The 21,659-nt window shown below is 38.0% G+C and overlaps 1 protein-coding gene across 1 annotated transcript in view; it reads left to right on the top strand.

Moving 5' to 3' along the window:
* The window catches only part of ADGRL2 (adhesion G protein-coupled receptor L2), a 204,673-nt gene that overhangs the window by 12,733 nt on the left and 170,281 nt on the right, over positions 1 to 21,659 (top strand). The window contains exon 2 of the mRNA XM_071436413.1: positions 17,018 to 17,059. The gene's annotated coding sequence lies outside the window, so the exon portion shown is untranslated. The remainder of the gene's footprint in view (positions 1 to 17,017; positions 17,060 to 21,659) is intronic.

Here is a 21,659-nt window from a genome sequence, read left to right as displayed (position 1 = left end):
GAGTTTACCCTAATATGATGTTTACATAGTATAATCTCAGACTTGACAGTGGTTACACAACTTTAGGCAGATGTTTTGTAACAGAATTTTGCCTAAACTTCAGTTACAAGAGCCCTCCCAAGAATCTTAATTTAGCTTTACTGCAAATTTTCTAGATTGGTTTCTTATTTGGAAAAGTTCAAATTAAGTTTAGATTACAATAAAGTCATAGAAATCATGTATAATTGAGGGATTTTTTCCATTCAGCACCCATATCCATGCAGTGCTTTCTTGCTGAGCTCCCATGTTCAGCCAGTTTGACTGTGTACTTGAAAAGACCTCAATATGTCACTTTGATATTAATTTTAGAATACGGTCTAGATTTCCTCTTATCTCCTATCTCACTCACCAACCTCAGCAATTTACCTAAGAAAACAGAACCAGAGAGGAGACAGTGCTGGCAATCAGATACAGCATCAAGGTGCTGCAAGTTCAGGTGTACTTGACTTGGTGGCTGAGCACAGCGTACATCCATGTGGTGCCATTCCTATGAAATCTCAGTTACCCAACTTCATCAGTACCATGCCTTGGGATCTACATGTGGAGTACACTATGAAAGACAGACAATTAATTATCATGAAGGAGATCTCTTCTCAGATATTAGATATTTTCATTAAAATTTAGTCTAAAAGTAGTTTTAAAAAGTTTTAAGTCTCCTTTTGTGTGTATGTGTGTTCTTGCATTGATGCCAAGTGACTGTTTTTAATTTTGCTTATTATGATTAAAAACAAGTTAAGAAGCAAAACTAAAATAGAACATTCTTCAGCCTTTATTGTACTTTTTTAATCAAAGTAGTTCACTTTTTTCTTTATCATTTGAAGCAGTTGGTGAATGTAAAGCAAAAAGAGAGGAGGCAGAATACAGAACAGTAAAGAGGTTAATGATAGGAAAGTTTGTGAGAGGCTTACTAAGGTGAGTATGGCAAGAAGTTTGTGGACACAGTAAGATGTCAAAAAATTTAGAAATACAATTTTCTCCCTTTTTTTTTCAAATGTGTGAATAATAAAGAGGAAATACAAAGCTCAGGTCTAACCTGTTAAAAGCTCAAAGTATGCAAAGCACCAGCAGTAGAAATTATGTCCAATAAAAAAGATGAAATAGATGTGATAAAGGAAAATACTAAAATTTAAAAAAAAATGCATTTACATTTAGAAAATAACAAAACAAAAACAAAAAGACTGTGATTAGGAAAAATTCTTAATTACTGAAACTGAGTAAATTATGAAGGGTTAAGTATTTTTATTGATGTTTTCTGATATAAGCTGAGCAGTTCAAAAGGATCAAGAATATTTTAGGAGCAAGAACTTTTCACAATATTTCTTTCAGTTTGTTAGTTTTTTGCTCTCTGATCTATTATTTCTTAGTCCTTTTGCTTGAGTAGATTCAGAACAAATGCTTGCCATTTCTCTGCCTCAAAGGTCTGCATAGCTACATGGTAATAGATTTTTATGATATATAGGGTTAATGAATGTTATAGATGTAGGTATAGAATTTTGAGAGGATATATTTGAGAGGATATTGACTTTCCATTTGAGATGGAAAGTCACTCTGTAATTAGATGAGGGCTATACTCATTTTTGAATGGAAGCCTACTGCTAGCATTTTCTAAACAAATTATTGAATGGCAAGCTACTGCGGTTCTGTCATCAGGACAATGTTTACCAAGAGCTCCGTGGAAACATCCCTGATTTCTGGTATTCAGGGGGAGGTTCACAGCACTGTTTCTGGTCTATGGACTTTGCTGTGGGCCTGCTGGATGAAGCACATGGACACTGCTTAAGTATGATTTTTAAATGTTTTTAAAAGATGTTCACATGAAGTTAGAAAAAATGAAGGCAGTGCTATTTATATCCAAACCACACCTCAAAGCCCATTTAATATATAAGTTTTTTCAGCTTTCTGTAATGCCCATAGGCCCACTGCTTCTGCAATATATCTTTGTCTGTATTAATAGTTTTGTTATCAGGAGGGGCTGTTTGATTCAGTTTTTACAAAGAGGGTAAGATTTTAGTTTGGGTGGATTATTCATAATGAAACGTTCTGTATTTTCAGAAGTTATGGTATAGCTAAACTATTATATGTAGACATAAATCACTGTGTTATATCAGTGTTTACTGGTGAGGCAGGGGAATAGGATGCCCAGAAAACTTGTGGATGCCCCATCCCTGAAGGCCAGGCTGGATGGGGCTCTGAGCAACCTGGTCAGAGGAAGGTGTCCTCACCCATGCAAGGGAGTTGGAACTAAATGGTCTTTAAGGTCCCTTCCAGCCCTAACAATCCTATGAGCCTGTGATTCCATGGTTGTGTGATATATATAGATACAGTGGGTAAAACCTGACTGCACACATTTGAACAGAAAAGTAGCACAGCACCCATGAGTTAACTTAGGATAGAGACAGTTGTGACTACCAACACTTAACCTTTAGATAATTTTCTTATATCAAGGAAAATCCTGGGGAAATTTATACAGCTTTTAAGAACAAAGAATTCAGTAAGCCTTTGCTGAAGTCAACCCAAGGTAACTGTGAGCTGTGTGTTTCTGTCCTGCAGCGACAGATCATGTCACACAACCCTTGTAAGTGAGAGCAGCCTCCCAGGGTTGCTGCAGCCTTGCCTGGGTAAGGCAGCTGGCAGAAGGGCAGTGCTGCACTCCCAGCAGTGTCCTGCACAGTTCAGATTGGAATGATACAGGTGCTACTCGGGTCCAGCTGCAGCCTCTGTGGCTCTTTGCTGTGTATGGGAAAGATACTGTGAGTGCTCATCTGCAAGAAATGGAGCAACAGCAAATATCTACTATCTGTATAATAGATTTAAAAACTGTGAGAATTTTAGGCTAAAATTACATTTTTAAAAAAGAAATTTAATTTTCTTTTTAGTTAGCATGCATATTTTGATTATTACTAAATGCTGCATCTGTAACATAAAAATACAACCCAGCTGAGTAGTACAAAGTGTCCAGTACTTTGAGGGTCATCCTTCTGGTTGCTTGGTTATTGTGTGTAAGTTTGTTTTGTACTATTATTTGATTAAGGCAGGACTCTAAGGTGATCTGGCTGCCTTCTCAGCACTGAGGAGCTTATGCACCTTGCAACTGCCTCTAACGTATTCCAGTATTTGTGTGTTTGTTACTATGACATCTGGTTCTTTGCCAGACGTTTTGGGTGGCACTGCTGTACGCTTCATTCTCAAAGTGCTGAGTGATATGGTCATGAAAAATGCCTCCTCTTTGCCCATTAAAAAAATCCCAGTCATATCAGAGTTGTTAAAATTTATGCTAAGTCTATTCAGTGAAACATAAATAGTCATCACTTGGAGAACTTGCTGTGCAAGGCATGATCCTGCAATATGCTAGGCTCTGCTGAGATATTCTCAGCACCCTCAACTTTTAGTGAGTTGCCGGATGCTCAGCACCTTGTCAGATCTGGCCTCTGAGAAGGAACATGAAAAGACCCAAAGCAAACAGGCAAATATTCAGCTGTTTGTTGTACAAGTCTTTTTTTTTTTTCTCTCAAAAGTAGCAATTCAAACAAAGGATTAATTTAGAAAGAAGAAAATATAATTAAAATTGAAAGAGGAGAAACTAGGATGTGTGAAAAAGAATGTTAACAGTATTTGAAGAGGCAAAGAAATTAGAGAGATAGAAAACCTAATTTTTCTTTAAGTAACATTGGGAAGGTTGTAGATGTTGTTTAGTATTGTCCTTGAATATTTTGCAAGTGGCACAACCACTTCATGAGATGCCAATTGCTGAAATACAGAGTTGTGATTTAAAGTGACAATGTCACCTTAGTTTTAGTCCAAGTGATGGATTTTGCTATGAAATGGGTTTGAAATGGGTATACCAAACCTAACATTGAAAGATGTGTTTGCATTTGGGTTAATTTCAATTAAAATTAGTTTTGTTAGAAATATCACTCCCATAACTTGTTATGAAAATTTGATCTCTTTTAATGTGAACTCAAATGGGCCTTACAAGACACCAAGTACTCTGATGCATCCAGATAGCCAAGGCAGGCAGCAAAAATCCCAAACTGTACAAAGTAGCTCTGGATATTTCTTTCCTTTTCAACTGAATGGATAAAAGAAAAGAGACAAAAAGCGTTTTAAAAATACAGGAAGCATATTCTTAATTGCTTGCACCTGGTTTATGTGAAAAGCTAATATGGAATCCTGCAGTATTGACTGATATCACTTTCTTTTCATTTTTTATTATGATAAACTATAAAAATGGCAAGATGGTAGAATAGGAAGCTTTTAAATTGCAGATTGCACAGTAAATCAACTTAATTTATGTACTATGTTTATTGGTAAATTGTCTGGATTCATTAAAGCCCTGGAACTGCATTCGTATAACAGAATATGGCCTCTTTTCCTGGATTTTGAGTCCATTTTCAAGCTGCATAGACCTCTTTGATTGTGTTAAAGTAGTAGCCTCATTTAACAGGGAGGGTTCATAAAGCTTTGAAAATGTTTTAAATCATTAAAAGGGATAGTGACAATTTGAATTTTTTTCAAAATGACCTATTAAAGTTTTTTTTTTAATATGGAAGGGGTTTTTTCTAATTCCTAGAAAATACCTAGATTTTTTTTTTCTCTGTGAATGTTTGGAAGCATCACTCAGAAGACCAGATAATGTTACCGTCATAGCCATCATTATTAATCATGAATACTTTCCTATTCCCCCCTCACATCCTTTCCTCTTACAGGAACTCAGCCCAGTGCATCCAGCCAGCCTGACTCCTGTGAATCATTTCAGCAGTGTTTTAAACTTGGAAATCTGACTTTGCCACAGCATTGTTCTGTGCACTGTGGTTATTTTCATTCCTTGCTGCCAGTTGTTTGGGGAGGATTTGTAGGGCTGAGCTTTCCAGCACCTCTCTCCAGCAGAGCCCTGCCTGCAGAGCCCACCCTGCCAACCAGCCTTTCAGCCATGGGCTGTGACAGACAAGCTCTGCCAGATGTCCTTGCCATGATTTCAGATATTCATGCTCACAGCTGTCCATTTCACAGTTCTGCTGGAAATTCCTGTCAGCCTACAGGGACGAGAGAGAGGAGCATGTGTCTGTGCTTGAGCCACCCACGTTCACACCGCCTGCTAATTTAAAGTGCCAGTGAAAAGCCTTTGCCCTGGTCTTTGGGACTGGAGATGGGATTGCAACCTTCCAGTGGAGGGCAGGGTGCAAGGCTGGCAAGTGGCAACATCCAGAAGTGTGGCAGCTTTGTGCTTCAGTGTATGAGCAAGAGCACAAAGTACCTGAGCTAAGTAAACAGGAAAAATCGAGCAAAACCAGGTCAGCTACACTGCAGGATGAGTTTTTAGATGAGAAAGCAGCATTTGAGTTCCCAATGTCTTTTTAATGGCTTGGTGAAATATATTTTGTTTTCACAGTAAAGTTGCTAAACTGTGAATATTTTATCCAAGCAATTAAAGTAACTTTTTACTCTTATACATTAGGCATAGAATATTTAAATGTAAGTGAGAGAGAGAACACTAGATATGATAATATCTGACAATGTGTTTCAAATTACCAGCAAAGCATGTGCATACATATATGAATACAGCTGTGGTTTCTCTTCAGCATTAGGTAATGTTCTTTTAATGAAAGAAAGGAGTGAAAGCTCCTGCTATTTTCTTCAAAGGAAGGGCATTTATATATTTTATATAGCACTCTTTATACTGCTGTGTTATGGTATGTAATATATTGGAACTTCTCAGCCTGTGATAGACCCCCAAAGGGTAGACATGTAGGTCTAAGAGATGAAAAAAATCAAAGACATGATCTCTTGACAGAATTATATAACCTTCTCACACTGCCTCTGAACCTCATTGAATCCTCGAGGTGACAGAAAGTTGGCAGGCAAAGTGGAAGCAGCTGCTGGTGATGGCATGGCTGAGATCTATGAATGTATCCAGAGTGATCAATGGCTGAATGCTCAATAGCCAGAGCCATTGATCACCACCCTGACCCCAGCTCCTGCTAAGTCCAGCAGGTTGCTGGGGAGGCTTTAAGAAGCAGGGAGTGCAAAATGGAAAGCAGGACATGAACAGCAAAGGGAGGAGAAAGACAGAGGCATGAGCCCTCCTCATAAAAGCTATTCAGGAAATTGTAAAACTCAATCCTATGTGCATGGTACTTGATCACATAAAAGTTTTACTTTAAGGTGCATATCTGAATAAATGCTGAGAAATTCTGTTCTCTGCACAGTCTGGGAAGCCTACCTTCCGTGAAATTTCAGTAATGCCAGAGGTCTAGTTTCCCCATGCACCTTTGAGTGTCTTACCTATAATATACACATAAACCTTAGTTTTTACAACCTGTTTTTAAAATATTGCATAATAAAATAATGCAATGTAATAAATAAAATACCAACATGCAGTATATGCCAAATTTTGCCAAAGAAAACAACACTATAGGAAGGGTACAAGTGAGTTTTACTAAATGCATTCTACTCAAAAATACTTTAACAATTGAATTGTTTCACAAAAGGAACTATTTCAGCCCAGTTGCATCATGAAAAATTACTTTGTTAGAATGGCAGAATAGATTTCCACATGCTTTAAGTCTCATAGGATTTATCTAATTTTCTCAGTTCACTAATAAAAATATATTTTACAGCTTTTAACTTCAAAACTTGGAAAACTCAAATGTTCTGCAAAAGACCAGGCTGGGTCCTTCTCTCATGCATCTTGTTATTGCGAAAGATGCTCCCAGTTAAACATTAGCAGTTTTTCTGCTACCCTTCATTGGGATAATGTGGTTTTATTATAATACAGAATTTAAATGCACTGTGATTGCATAAATTTCATAGTTGATACAGTAAGTAATGCCAAAAGATAATTCAGTTCACTCCATCATAAATGGGAATAAAACCACTTTTTCCACTAAAGTAATCATACATGAATGTGGATATACACAAGGGGCCTGGTCCAGAAGTAAAAGTCTCTCCCAATAACTAGAAATCTGGATTTAGTCCAAAGAGCAGATCTGTTGAGCAAAACCAGTACGTTTTACATTGGTGCTTTTAAACATGGAAGTGCCCTATAAAGGCAGAAGTCTTTGAGGGTATTGTTTAATTTAAGGTTAGATTTCTTTCACAGAGGTCTATTCTGAGGTAAAAATAGTTTCATATATACAAATTGTTTAGTTTCATATAGGAAAAGCTATATGAATCTCAGCTACTTGCATTTAATATTCATGAAGTGGTGAAAGTGCTGACCAAGCCACTTTCTGTCCAGGCACCAGTCATGGCTAACCCAGGAGGCCCCAATTGACAAGAACTTAGCAAATACGACCCAAATGGCTGGAAAGGAGAATCCAGGGAGCTGCAGGTCTGTCAGTCTGACCTCACTGCTGGGGAGGGTCGTGGAGCAGATCATGTTTAGTGCCATCAGACAGCAGGTGCAGGACAATCAGGGGATCTGCAGGACAATCAGGGGATCAGGCCCAGCCAACATGGGTTTATTAAAGGCAGGTCCTGCTGGACCAACCTGATCTCCTTCTATGACAGGGTAACCTGCTTCGTGGATGAGAGAAAGGCCATGAATGTTTTCTGCCTAGACTTTAGCAAATCCTTTGACAGTTTCCCACAATGTTTTCCTGAATAAACTGCCTTCCCATGGGGTGGATGGATGCACTCTCCCCTGGATTAAAAACTGGTTGGATGGTTGGGCCAGAGAGTGGTGGTGAACAGAGCTACACCCATTTGGTGGCTGGTCACTAATGGCATTCCCCAAGGCTCAGTGCTGGGGACAGTTCTGTTTATTATCTTTACTGCTGATCTGAACTAGAGGATTGAGGGCACCCTCAGGCAGTTTGCAGACATCACCAAATTGTGTGGGTTGTCAATCTGCTGGAGGGCAGGAAGGCTCTGCAGAGGGATCTGGATGGGCTGGCTTGATGGGCTGAGGCCAACAGTGTGAGGTCCAACAAGGATCAGTGCTGGTCCTGCATTTGGGTCACAACAAGCCCATGCAGCACAACAGCCTTGGGGCAGAGTGTCTGGAAAGCTGCCCACTGGAGAAGGACCTGGGGACCCTGGTTGGCAGCAGCTGAACATGAGCATGACCCAGCTGTGCCCAGGTGGCCAAGAGGCCAATGCCTCCTGGCCTGTGCCAGCAATGGTGGGGCCAGCAGGAGCAGGGCAGGGATTGTCCCCTGTGCTCAGCAATGGTGGGGCCACACCCCGAGGGCTGTGTCCAGTTCTGGGGCCCTCAGTTCAGGGAAGACGTTGAGGGGCTGGAGTGAGCCCAGAGGAGGGCCGTGGAGCTAGAAGAGAAGTCTTATGAGAAGTGGCTGAGGGAGATAGGGGTGTTTAGCCTGGAGAAAAGGAGTCTCAGGGGTGACCTGACCATGCTACAGCTACCTGACATGTGGCTGTAGATGTGTGTGGGTCAGTGTCTTCTAACAAGTACCAAGCAAGAGGACAAGAGGAAATGGCCTCCAATGGCACCAGAGGAGGTTTAGAGTGGATATATTTCTTCATTGAAAGGTTGGTCAGGCATTGGAACAGACTTCCCAGGGAAGTGGCTGAGTCACCATCCCTGGAGGTAGTTAAAAAAGCCTGTAGATGTGGTACTCAGGAACATGGTTTAGTGGTGGACTTGGCAGCATGAGGAGAATCATTTGACTCAATGATCTTGAGGGTCCTTTCCAGTATAAACATTATATGATTCTATAATACCAATTAGATTATAAGACTGCACTTGGAGTCAAAATACTCAAAGCAGAAAAGAAGAATAATTTATTTTTTCACCAGAAGAAAGCCACATCCTATTTGTTGTGTTATTCTGATGCATGCATTAATACTTTTTTTTTTTCATTTTCACATATTTCCTTTCATTATATAGCACTTGGACTATAAATATAGCTGTTATTAAGATACAGTTTCCAAGTACAAAGAATCAGAGGAAGACATGCTTTCTTTTGTCCTGGTGGAAATTGGGAGCACTTCCAGTGGTACCATTGGGATTTCAGTATTGTAAAAATGAGAAAGAATTACATTCCTAATCTTCCTTCCTACCATGGCTCCTTGTCCCCATGTCCAAATGCTCTTTCATTTTTGAGCACTTCTAAGTCAACAAAGATTCATTGTTGTGGTGATAACTGTTGGATAACACTGTCATGAAAATAAGTGAATTAACTGGTTGGAGTGCAGTTCCTTATTTCATTATGAGCCTGTGATATTGAGCCATGTCCTTTCTCTTTCTCTGTGCATAACATTTTGCACAGCAAATTCTTCCACTGTGAGATACATTGTTTTAAGGTTTGAATGAGGGAAGTAGTAAACCTAACAATTTTACTCAGAAAGATAAATAGTTAGTCAGTTTGATCACCTTTATCTCTTATGAGTGCACCCATTTGCACCTGAATAAAATGTGCTTTTCAAAAATTTTTTTTTCATAAATCCAAATTTAGTATACATTTAACACATGCTACTACCACTATAGTTGTTTATGATTCTGTTTTTGATCTCAGTATGCAGAATTTTGGCATTGTCAGTTCTGCACATCTCAGGTATCCTTTATAGGGTCTAATTGCATCTGCCAGTCCAAACCCCCCCCCCCCCCCCCCTTGCACTTAGCTTTATAAATCCTCTATCAGATGGGATATTTTTACAAAAGTTCTCAAAGCTGATCTCACATACTCCACTGATTGCAGATTTTATGGGATGTACTTGTCAGCAAACCTACCTGCTATCACATTTCTGGCCTGGGTAGATACCTCTCTCTTTCTGGGCTCTTGTGTTATGTATTCCCTCCACCCCTCTGCATTCAGTCCTGTAGCTTAATGACGTTTATAGAAATTTTCTTAACTTTTATTAAGAAAAAATAGGCAGAAAAAATACTCGTGTCATTTTGCTTGAAATTCACAACATCTATCTGTTTTAGTTTGTTTTTGTTTTAATTGCATTTCCTGCAGCAGAAATGGAAGCACAGTCAGTTGGCCCAGAGGAACTGCAAGACACCCACAGCTGGATAAATTCCTGCTTTCACTTCTGTCTTGCCTGTAGGCATTTTTTAACAGTTTTCAGTTCATGTGCACTTTTACCCCTTGTTTAATTTTAATTTGTCTTACAACATAATAATACCTTTAGGGAGTATTAATGCTACAGTAAGAGCACACATAAATTCTGTGTATACATGTACATATTGTGTGTGTGTGCATAACATACACAAAAACTGGGCAGTGCCTCCCCTGGAGTAGTTCCACTCTCTAGCTTGGTTAAACTTAAAAAAAATATGGTCACTTGCATAAACATTTATTAGGCTTTACAGAAGGGGTGTTTAAACTCAAGTAGAGCTGAAATGAAGTGACTAGAGAAGTGAGCAGAAAATGCTGCAAGCAATATACCAAGCAAGGAGTCTTTACCCCAAGGAGAGGAAGGAGAATTTGTTGAGCACCTGGAAGTGGGAATTGAAAACATAAAACTCTTCAGAGTTTCACTCAGCTTTTGAATTTTCCTCTCATCCTACCCTGTCTCTCACAAATTCCTCCTTCTTTGGCACCCATATGAGAAATGGACCTGCAGCAGCTGCAGGTGCCACACTCCATGTCCTCTTCTTGAAGACAAGATTTTCAGGCTGCAAAGAGCCAGGGTCAAGAAAAACAGGCACTTCTCCTAAGAAAATGTTTGATTTGGATACTCTGTGATGAATACCTGGATCACAGCAGCTCTTGGAGAAGTGGGAGGGACAACTGCTGGGCAGTGGGAGGATGCCAGGAGCTGTGCTTGTGCTGGAGGGAAACAGGAGAGTTTTTAAGTTATGAAGAATGTAGTTTATTGTGCTCAGAATGAGGGAAGGGGTGGGGTTGGGTTAAAACAGACTGAAGAAAAATCTCCTTGGAGAAGGAATCAAAGGGGGGAAGGAAACAAACTATTACTGAAAAGTAGAGGCAACCCACAGCAAAAATTTGTAAACTGCTGATAAGAAACCTAGTGAGAACTGTATATCCCCTACAGAACTGTGTGATGTGCCTTAGTTTAGAGATTACATTGTATTGAACTCTACTGTACCCTGTGGAAATCTCATCCTCACCCAAAACTGATTTGAAAATGTTTTACTTTTGATTATTTCACATAAACACAAACAGGTGAAGGGCTTAATAAAGTTTAAAGTACTTTAGCAAGTCTTTTTGTATAGGTAACTTTTCCCTACTATTTGTTTGGTATATCTTTCATACAATCCTAGAAAACAGTCAAAAGAACAGGGAAATATGTTCCAAAAGTGGAATTCTTACACATTTACAGCAAAATCACACAAGGTACAAAAACCATCTTTTAATGACATGGCACTGTTCTGTGAGGGGTTTTGCAATATCTTTGTCCTAGTTCCAGCTAGAACAGGGTTAATTTTTTGCAGTAGCCAGGAAGGGCATGGCCAGGACAAGGAGGTTATTCCATACCACCCCACATCATTGCCAGGGGTTTGGGGAAAGGAATCTCTTTTCCAGAAGGAAGGGAAGGGCTTGCAGGTGGTGTGGCTGCAGGTCAGGTCACAAGTTCCTCAGTGAGCATATTTGCATGTGAATCATTCTCTTTTTTGTACACTTTTGTTATTAATATTACTGCTACTGTTCATTTTCTTATCTCATTGCCATTTCCAGTAAATTTTTCTTATCTCAACATGGGATCTTTGCCTCTTGTGCCTCCATTTGGAGAGGGGAGGGGAAGGCTCAGGTGGATTTAGTGGGAGCACCAAATTGGAGACCACCATTTCTAAACCTCGACAATCTTTTACAAATTTTCCTGTTTATAAAGTATTCAAACAAGGAATTTATTGTTTGGCCTAGATTTCCAATTGTATGACATAGATAATTTCAGGAAAAAAAATTACTATTATTATAAAGACTATGTAACAGATTCTCAGCTGGTGGAAATCAGCATAGCTCTTCCAAAGTTACATGAATCAACAATCAAGTGGAAGAAATTATAATACAAACATTTTGTACTCTTTACTTATTCACAGATACTGAAATTTTTAGGTTTAAAGTTTTGAGCTTTCAAAAAATTTTTCTTTTCCAATACAATTTCAAAAACTGATCTTTAAAAGATCTTTGCATCCCCTACGGTACAGTGTTGTTTGTTATACATTGTGTATAGTTGTATACAAAGATCATATTAGATATACAAAGTTGGAAGGAGATACTTATTTTAAACTACTGAGAGCAGTCCTGTAATCTGAAATAGTTTTTATTTTATATTAATTTATTTATTTATTTACATATAATCTGAAATATATTTTCTTTATAAGGTTAGACCTATTAATTTCAAAGACTATATGAATGTACATCTCTAGAAGTACTGCTGTGAAAAAACATTACATGTAGATTCTGTAACTTTTAGCTTTTTCGTCAGAATACTGAAAAAATAACAATTTCACTGGTTGATTGTGAGACAGGGCTGTCATATGACATAGACCCACAAATGTTAGGCTTTGGTACCTGAGCTGGAAAAGTCTCCCCAGATCCATAATGAACATCCCATATAACGTGAGCTTCCTTGTCATTTATGAGCAGATCTTTGTCATGTATGGAAAGCACAGTGTGCACAGTTTTTCCTCTATTTTCCTAATAAATTGATGCTTTATAGTTTTTGGTATCTTGAGCTAGGAGGCCTCTAGAAAATCTGCTATGGCTCACATGGAGATAAAGTGTAGAAAGTGACTTCATGTTGCATAGTCAGGGAGGTTGATCCGATTTGTTATCATTGACAAGATGTGGAGTGGTTCTGACTCTGACTCCATTATACTTCTCTGGAACAAAATGATCCAAGACAACTCTGTACTTACCCAGGGTTTCCAAAATCTTTAGGACAGTAGGAATCGGAGACCTTATTAAAAAGTGAGCTGTGATAGTTGATTACATGCAAACAGATGAACACCTATGAAAAATACATCTAGAACAAGAAGCAGTATAGAATGTTTTCTTTAATGCAAAAAAGCAAACTTGATTGTCTAAAGACTTCTTCAGAATATGTGGAATTCTGCTTTAATGTTTTATGCCTATCTCTCTTTCCTAAATGTTTGACTATAATCCAAACAAATTCAATCCTTCTAATGCATTTCTATGTTTTTCACCATAGACTCTAAGGCAGCATTAGGAACTTATCTCTGTTTGCCCTTTACCTTAATGGTGACATGTTAGCAAACCAGACAATATTCTATGTCAGAAATATCAAGATTTCCCATAACCTGAATTTAGTAATCCCCATGTACTTTTAGCTTCCTGACTCTTTTTACTGTCTGCATTTCAATAAGGAGTCCCTACTATCTGCTCATCACTTCTAATTACTTTTATTTTAGCCCATGTTCCTGGTTTCTGGGCCAAGAACTTTAAAGAACTATGATGTACTCTGACGAAGCATTTAATCAGGGCTGAGTAATCCAACAAAAAGCTTTTCAGGGCAGGGTGGAATATGGGAGGAACCATATTGTCTGCCCAATTATTATGTTTCCTTTCGCCAGCCCTGAAAGAGTTCCTGCAGGGACCAGAAGACCTGCCCTTTGCTTGATGGGAAGAATTCCCCAGTGAGTAGAAGCCTTGGGAAAAGGGAATGGTGGCAGAAAACAACATAATATCAAGTGAAGTAGGGAAGAAACAGTGGCAGGGAATCACACACCCTTTTCAACTCCTAAAGCTTTGGTCATAGGACTGCAAAACTCTCTAGAAATCCTTGTGGCTATGGGTGAGGGGCAGAAGAAACCTAACCATTAATTCCTAAGAGGTGTTATCAGATGCATCAGGGTTTGCCTGTAAATTTGACTACATTGCTGTGGTGCACAGAGAAATGAGTGAGGAAATATCTGATTAAAGTGTACATTGCTGCTCAGGCAACTGAATGTTGCCATAGCAATTGAGATGAAATGTGCAAAGAAGTGAGATAATTAAATCTAACCCCTTTAGTAGTTTTGATAGTCAATGCACTGCCAATAGGAAAAGTTATCTACAGTGTTAAAGATAAAACATACTCCTTGTGGAAGTTCTCCTTGCTGGTATTTTGTTGCTCTCTTTTTAAATACTTTGCTTCAGGTACCTAATTTGAATGTTCTCTTTAATAATCAAATACAGTTTTGACCTTGGTCAAAAGCCTAGGACTTTTGCTGACTTACTGTATTATGGGAAGCGTGTACACAGAATATCCAGAAAGTTTTATTCACCCTTCCTCTGCATGCAGTACAGGCAGGCCCAGGCTGGCACCTCAGAGCTTACAGTTCAATAATATCTAGAACGTGCTGCCCTCTTCAGGAGCCCGTGATCAGAAATGGGCAGTTTTGTTTAATGCTCCAGAAACTGCACTGAGCAAACACGATCTACAGGGCTGATTTTTTTTTTTTTTCTTTTTGACACTTGTAATGCCAGTGCCAGAGGCACTGAAGACAGTTATAACCTATATAGACAAATCTGATTCTTCAGAAAGGAGATCAAGGACCTGTTAGCATTTCTTTAAATTTGAGAGCTGGGTGATCATACACTTACCCAGACAGTTACTTATTCAGCCAGTGAAAATAAATCCAGGAGAAGCCTTGACTCACTTCTTCTAAACTAGTAATTCTAGCAGCAAATAACCTGTTAAACAAAATTATTTGTGTCCAAAGAGTTTGTACACTAGCCATCACACTAAACTTACTTACTTTCATCTGCTCTGCTCATCTGGAACCATCTAAGTACTTAAACTATGATTTAGTGGAACATTAAGACATATACTTAACTCTAAGCACAAGCATTGCTGCCGTGCCTTCAGGAGGACACTCGTGTGAAAGTATTGAACAACTCATGTGTCAGCCGGGTGGATTGCATACCTGGCTGATAGGTAGGGACAGGCCCACAATTTTCAGTTCATATCTTACAACACTGTAAGTTACGTTCTAGAATCTTAATAATTAAGCAGGTAAGAACTAGAGACAAAATCTTTTGTGAATATAATTCCTTTTGAAGTCAATGAGAGCTTTTGTTCATTTATGAAGTAGTGACATTTTATTGGTATACAAATAGTTTTGGAAAAAGAAAATCACAGCTTTGTGGCAAGGTGACTCAAAAGCTGTGTGGTGGGAAGAGAACTATTACTTTGGTGAAATGAATGGATTTTTTTTGTAAGAGTACCAAACAGGCAGTTGATAAATGTATACCTCACTCAAAGAGCATGTTTGCAAACTCAGAGGGCCGAGGAGCAGAAATCTCTGGGAAGCACACAGAAGCCAGTGCTTTGTGGGAGCTTGGCTCCACTGAAACAGATGTTCAAAGGATTTATTTTGAGCTTACGTGAAATATTGTTTGTTTGGCTGAGAGGGATCCTGTTTTCCTGTGTTTTATAAAGGAAGCAAAAGAAATATCCTGTGCTACATCTGAGTGAGGCACTTTGAAGGAGATGTTGCCCATCAAGAAAGCCCAAAAGCAGCTTTAAGCCACCTCTGTAGATGCTGAGATTCAGGGCTGCTACAGGCCAATGAATCCTCATGTGAGATAGAGCAGCCCTCAGGGATTGCTCTAATTTACACAAGCTTAGCCAGGCTCCTGTTTCTTGTGCTGCATGCAACCTACATTAGGTCTGAATTTCTGCAGCACTGCACGCCCTGGAAACTCCCTTTTTGCCCAAGGTAAACTCCTTGAACGGAAATCACTTCTTTACTGTACTGTGGAATTCTTCTCTATCTGGAGTCTCCCTTTTCTTTAAATACCTACAGTTCATCCAGTGGTACATGTGCTCATGGTGAAAACCTGGAATTGATCTATCACTTATTTGAGTTTTTACTTTTCCTCTTTAAAGATAATAGTCCTACTTCGACCTCAACATTTCTTTTTGTAAGTGGCTTGTAACTGCATCTCTTCATACTAGTAACATTTTCTCAACATAATATTTAATTAAATTCCTTAATTCTCTCCCTTGCATGTTTACTTAAAGATTTAATTTTCTCAAACAGTGAAAACAGTTAAGAATAATAAGTGGGTTTTAAGTGTTCTTCCTTTTCTAGCACGAAACTGTTTTACCTCAGAAAACTACATATGAGGCAGATTCTGTACCTAAGTCTGGCCATTTCAGGAGGAGCAAAGCTGTATTCTGTGTGAGAAATGATCATAAAAGATCATATGATCTTTTATGATCAAATGATCATAAAAGAATTTAGCCTATTATCGTATCGACTTTTTATTCTCAAAGTGCACAATTGGTACATATAGCACATGAAATCACAGAGAAGCTCTGTGTAGGTACTGAGTGCAAGTGATCACTCCCTCTCTGTTCAGCCTTTGGTACAGGCAATGGTAGCAGTGATTAATTTCTTTCTAAAGAAAACAGAATGGCCATGATGTCAGGTGTAAAACAGGCTGAAAGGGATGATAGGAAAGAAGGAAGTGAAGAGAGTTAACCATGCTTTCATTTTCACACCATGGTTAGAGCACGCTGATGAGGTGTGGGCTGTACTCAGTACTCCCTCGGGACCCCAGTCTGACCATTGCAAACTTAGAACTCGTGAACAATATTATTCTGAAGCAAAATGTAAAGGCTGATTAATTGTTTTAATAGTAATGGAATTTTTTCAGTACTAATACAAATTTCTCAGTGAGTTAGGAAGAAAGCCTTTAACATGTCATTGATAATTGTCTCTTCTGATCATAACCCTTTATGCTCCTCATGTTTTCTCCCACTCTATAGCAGAGTGACAGCAAGCTCCTGGTATTGTTTTTAAAAATCCAGTCACAAGCTGGATGCCAAGATCCTATGTCTGTATTTTGTGAACACTATGCATATAAATTCCAACTGGCATGCAGTTCTAAATACAGATATGCACAATAACTTGTGCTTTTTTCTAATCCAGTACCTGCTAAGTACATATAATACATATTTGGAACTGCATTAAACTATTGGTCTATGATTTGAACATGTATTTTCATTTTTTGTTTTGATGCTGATGCACTGTTTGGCAGTTAGAATCCCTGCAGATTAGAATATAATAGCTAATAACACTTTCTTTGCTTTCCAGGGTCTTTATGGCAGAATGATGAATTCCATCTTTTCCAGAATGGTAAGCAAAAAGCTTTTTCTGTTTCTGATGACACAGAACAGAAGGTAAATTCTTGTAAGAAAGGGTTGCCAAATTGCTTGAGAACTAACTGTACTGTACAATTTCATAATTATATGGATTATACAGCTGAAAATATTTGAATATTCAAATCCTGTAAGCTACCTAGAAAAGATTTGCAGAGCATTATGCCAATTACTCAAAAGAAAATATGGGAGGATTTACATCCTTGTTAGAAATGTTGATGACCACAGAATGCCCAACTGTTCATTTATAAGAGCAACTATTTGTAATGTATAAATTCCCTTAAATATAACTATCTCTCTTCTTTAGGCTGAAAAGGGGTGGCTTTCATAGTGTGTTGCTATTTGAACTGTATAAAATTGATCTTTATTTATGTTTCACTGGAGCTTTGCTGTATGTGTGAATTTAAAAATGTGCAGCTTACAAAAACAGACATCACTTCTGCATGCTATCATGTTGTTCTAAAAAGATGGTTTCATCTTTCATTTTTTTTTTATGGCTGAAAAAGGCAGCATTTATTTTGCCCCTTGATCATAACATCTTTACAATCAAATAATAATAAAAAATCCATTATACTGTATGTGTAAAGGTCATCCTAAAATAACACTTCTGAACAAACTACTGAATCCTATGAGTACATTGCTGAGGAGAAATGTTTTCCAGCAGGTCTTGGGCATTCACTTTACAAAAAATATCCTTTCCCACTACATAAAAATGTAGTATGAAATCAACATAAAACCATCATGAAATGAAACTACTGTGGAAGCTAAAGTGGAAAGAAATGTTACTTGAAAAATATCTCACTGGAGCTCAAGTTCTGACTTAAAAAGTGCTTCTTAGTGTTACACTTGAAAGATCTTCCATCTCATCCCAAAAAGAACTCAAAACTCCATAAAAAAAGTAGATTATTCACAAAATCGAATGCATCGGAGTTTAAAACAATGATTTGAAATATGTGGGACTGATTTTTTGCTGTATCTGATAGGAACACTATCAAAATGTGTTCAAAAAAAGCAATAGCAAAACACAAGTTTTATGATGACCTTTAAGAATTATTTCTGATCAATGTGGAGGGTTAGTTGTTCTTTGAAACTTTTTTTCTAGGAAAGTAAAACCTGCAGGTGAAGCTGTTTTGATGCTTGGTTTTGATCTGTAGCTCTACCCCTCGGATAATAGCAATGAGGTTTGCTTTGGCAAGGTCTGAAATGCACTTTTACCTGCCTGCTCAGAGGGAAAGAATGGGGTATTTCAGAACTATCATGCCTGCAGATCCTTCAGGGGCATATCTGTGATTAAAGAAAGGGAAAAGTCATGTTAAACTAGGGGTGGGGGGGACATAAAAAAGAAAAATAAAAGAACAGTCCAAACAGGCATGAGAACTACATTTAACCTCTTTCATCCACAAACATAAAAATGTTCAAGAAGAACTCAAGAGTCATTTTTAATCTAAGAGATTAAGTGTGTGACAGTTAAGTATGTTTGGGATTAAACCATCAAAGGGCCTGCCTCCTCTGTGTCTATTTGCCTGTTAGCAGTGGGCCCTTGGCACAAGGATTGTACGTAGGTTGCAGCCACAGACAGACACTTGTACTGCATACACCCTTCTCTGCAATGTTCATTAGACAAAAATATTGTCAGAGGTAAGTGTTTACCAGCAGCTTTAGTTCTCCTTAAAACCATTTTAGCCTGAGGCTGATTTTGTGAAGAAGGTTTGGGGGAAGGGAAGACGAGAGACACAGTATTTCATTTTTTCATGAAAACAAATGTATTCAGCCAGTATCCTGATCTGAGGTAATTTTTAACTATGAATTTGTGTGTTAAGTGAAATTATAATTATTTTTATTTTAGACCAAATGCCAAATGTGTGATTTATACTATAAGTGAAACAGATAGGACAAAAGCTTGGACTTTAGGGTTACTTCAACAGAGACAGTAATATCTTATTTTGGTTAGAATTAATTTTTATACATATAAACGTATACTTCAATAAATTTTCTCTCCCTGCTCAGGAGACCAGGGTTACTCTGTTGATTATGGATTTCCTTTATGTAAATATTATTTCAAATATAAATATATTTTCAAGTTGGGTATCTTCTGTTTAAGGAATGGGAAACTGAGCTTCGTCACATTACTTCCTTTTAACATGGCAAAGCTTTCTCTAATCTCAAAACCAAGATAAATATCACAGGATAAAATAAATTGTTGAATATATAATTAATATAGCTTTAAGAAAATACTCTTACCTTCTCATTTCTAACTCTACCTCTGCTTAATGTAAGAAGATTAAATGCACATTACTATGAGCAGTCATAACATCTAGATTTTAATCTAAAAATGGACTTTTTTCTATATATGTTAATAAATGATCTGTTGCCTCAAATTATTCCTAAATATGTGCCATTTTGTGGTAGCATTTCATCAAATATATAAACATTTTCTCATAAATTTTTAATTCCACAAGTTTTAATATATGGAAAGTCATGTCAGATTAACTGAGAACATAAAAGGCCCACTAACACACACGGAAGACAGCTGCAGCTAAAAACAGAAGGAGACAAAAAAATAGTTCTCACTTTCTTCTCAATTAAAACTCTGCAATTATTCTTTGAGATTATAGATCTCTATTGGGATTCTGGTTATACAGAACTTTTTGGTTCATTTCACAGGAATAATATTCATCTTAATTAGCAAAAACAATTGATGGGCTTTTCTCTTTTTTCAAGAGGGAGTTCACTTGGTGTACTGATTACGAGTAGTAGATTATCTTGATAAATTAAAAGTTCTTGTCTTTCTGAACAGCAGCTGAATATGTTAGCTGTCCTCAGCCTTGTAGCTTCTTTGTTAGACATCACCTTGTTGAGACAGAATGACTTACTTGGAAAGTGGTTGACCCGATTTTTTGTCTGGCACCCTAGCATTGCTGGGCATTGTGCCAAGATGGATTCTGTCGCTATTTATGACTACATTCAAGGTTCTACTATGCAAATCACAACTATTAGCCAAAAAAGCAGAGCAGATTTGATTCTAAATATTTCCATAGCTCACAAGGTCAAAGCATTTGTTTTCACAATTTTAAAATGTAGTTGTGTAAGTAATGATCAGTAATTTTTGAAGAGATTGTCACCTTTAACATTTTATTTAGACTGATTTAGGCAGTACATAAACATTTTTCCTCATGTGCTACAAAATACTTTTATGGAGCACAGGAAGAAGAGACATGAGCTGAAGTGAAAAAAAATGTGTCTCATTTTATCTGTATGTGACCAGCTTAGCCACACCACACAGAATTACAGTTAAGGAAAGTAAAAGGAGGATGAACTGTGACAAAACATCTTTGGAGAGTGCAGCCTTCCTCCGAGGTCACCCTGATGCAGCTGCCTGAGGGAATGGCACAGAAGGGCAAGGACCAGGAGCCTGCCCTGCCCACAGTGTGGGTACACCCACATTGCCTGGCCTGAAATCAGGCCTGAATCCCACACCAGTCCCTAGGCAGGCTGTATTCACAATTATTTTTGCCAGACCTAAACTCATCCAGCATCTCTCTGGTGGACTGTGCTTGCAGGCAGGTACAGGGCACAGTGGCCCCATAGAGCTGCTCTTGCATCACACACTGAAATGGTGGTGCTGGGTGCTGGACTTCAGCTTGGAGATTTCTGTGGGGTTTGGTGTCCTCCCCCCATTCCCATGACATTCAATCCCCACTGAGACTGAAAAGTTAAAGTTGTGTTAATTTCAAAAGGAGGTAGTGCTACAGAAGTTATTTGGGATAGGTTTGCCATTTGCTCTCCAGTGTCCATCCTGGTTTGAATCCTTTGGTAGGCATTGCTATCATCCTGCAGAGAAGCTGTTGTTTTGTCTCAGTTCTACAAAGTAATAGTGAAAACATATTTACAATACTAGCACTGGTATATGTTATGTAGTAAGAACTGTGTCTACAGAAAATTGAAATGTGATTTAAACACATATAAAAATGATTACTCGTAAGCAGAAATTGAAAAGAGGTTATGTACACAAGTTGTTACAAGATGGATTTTAAAAAGACATATATCTCTACCATATCCTAATTTCCTGACAAACCTAACAAAAGCATTAATAAACCTTACACATGTATCAACAAACTTACCTATTAAAAATACTCAATTACAAAATAATAATTCCATTCATCCAACACCTAAAGATTCTTCAGCAATATAATAAAAACAGGCAATAGGTAATAAATAATATAGAATATAGAGGCATGGGCATAATGATAATATAGACTATATATAGTAGTCAATATAGTAAATTGAGATATTTCCACTTAAAGAAAAGAGAAGCAGATTTAAAACCAGGCAGAGTCTGTTTTCTAGTAGGGGTTTGGGCATACATTGGATTAGATCCTCAGACAGAACCTGAGGTAGGAGCACATGTGCCTTCATCAGACAAGCATCCATCACATAACACCAAGGGTGGATAAAGGCTGCTTAATTTATTGATTGTAATATAAAATAATTAACAAGGCTGAACCACTGGTTCAGAGAATTTCTTTGACTAAAATAAAGGGTTAACACAAAAAACCTAAACCAGTTAATTGTTTTAC

The sequence above is a fragment of the Agelaius tricolor genome, unplaced genomic scaffold, assembly GCF_023055355.1.
Source record: "Agelaius tricolor isolate 1412-34295 unplaced genomic scaffold, bAgeTri1.0.p SCAF_11, whole genome shotgun sequence".
NCBI classification, from domain to species: Eukaryota; Metazoa; Chordata; class Aves; order Passeriformes; family Icteridae; genus Agelaius; species Agelaius tricolor.
This window is presented reverse-complemented; position numbering and strand designations above follow the sequence as displayed.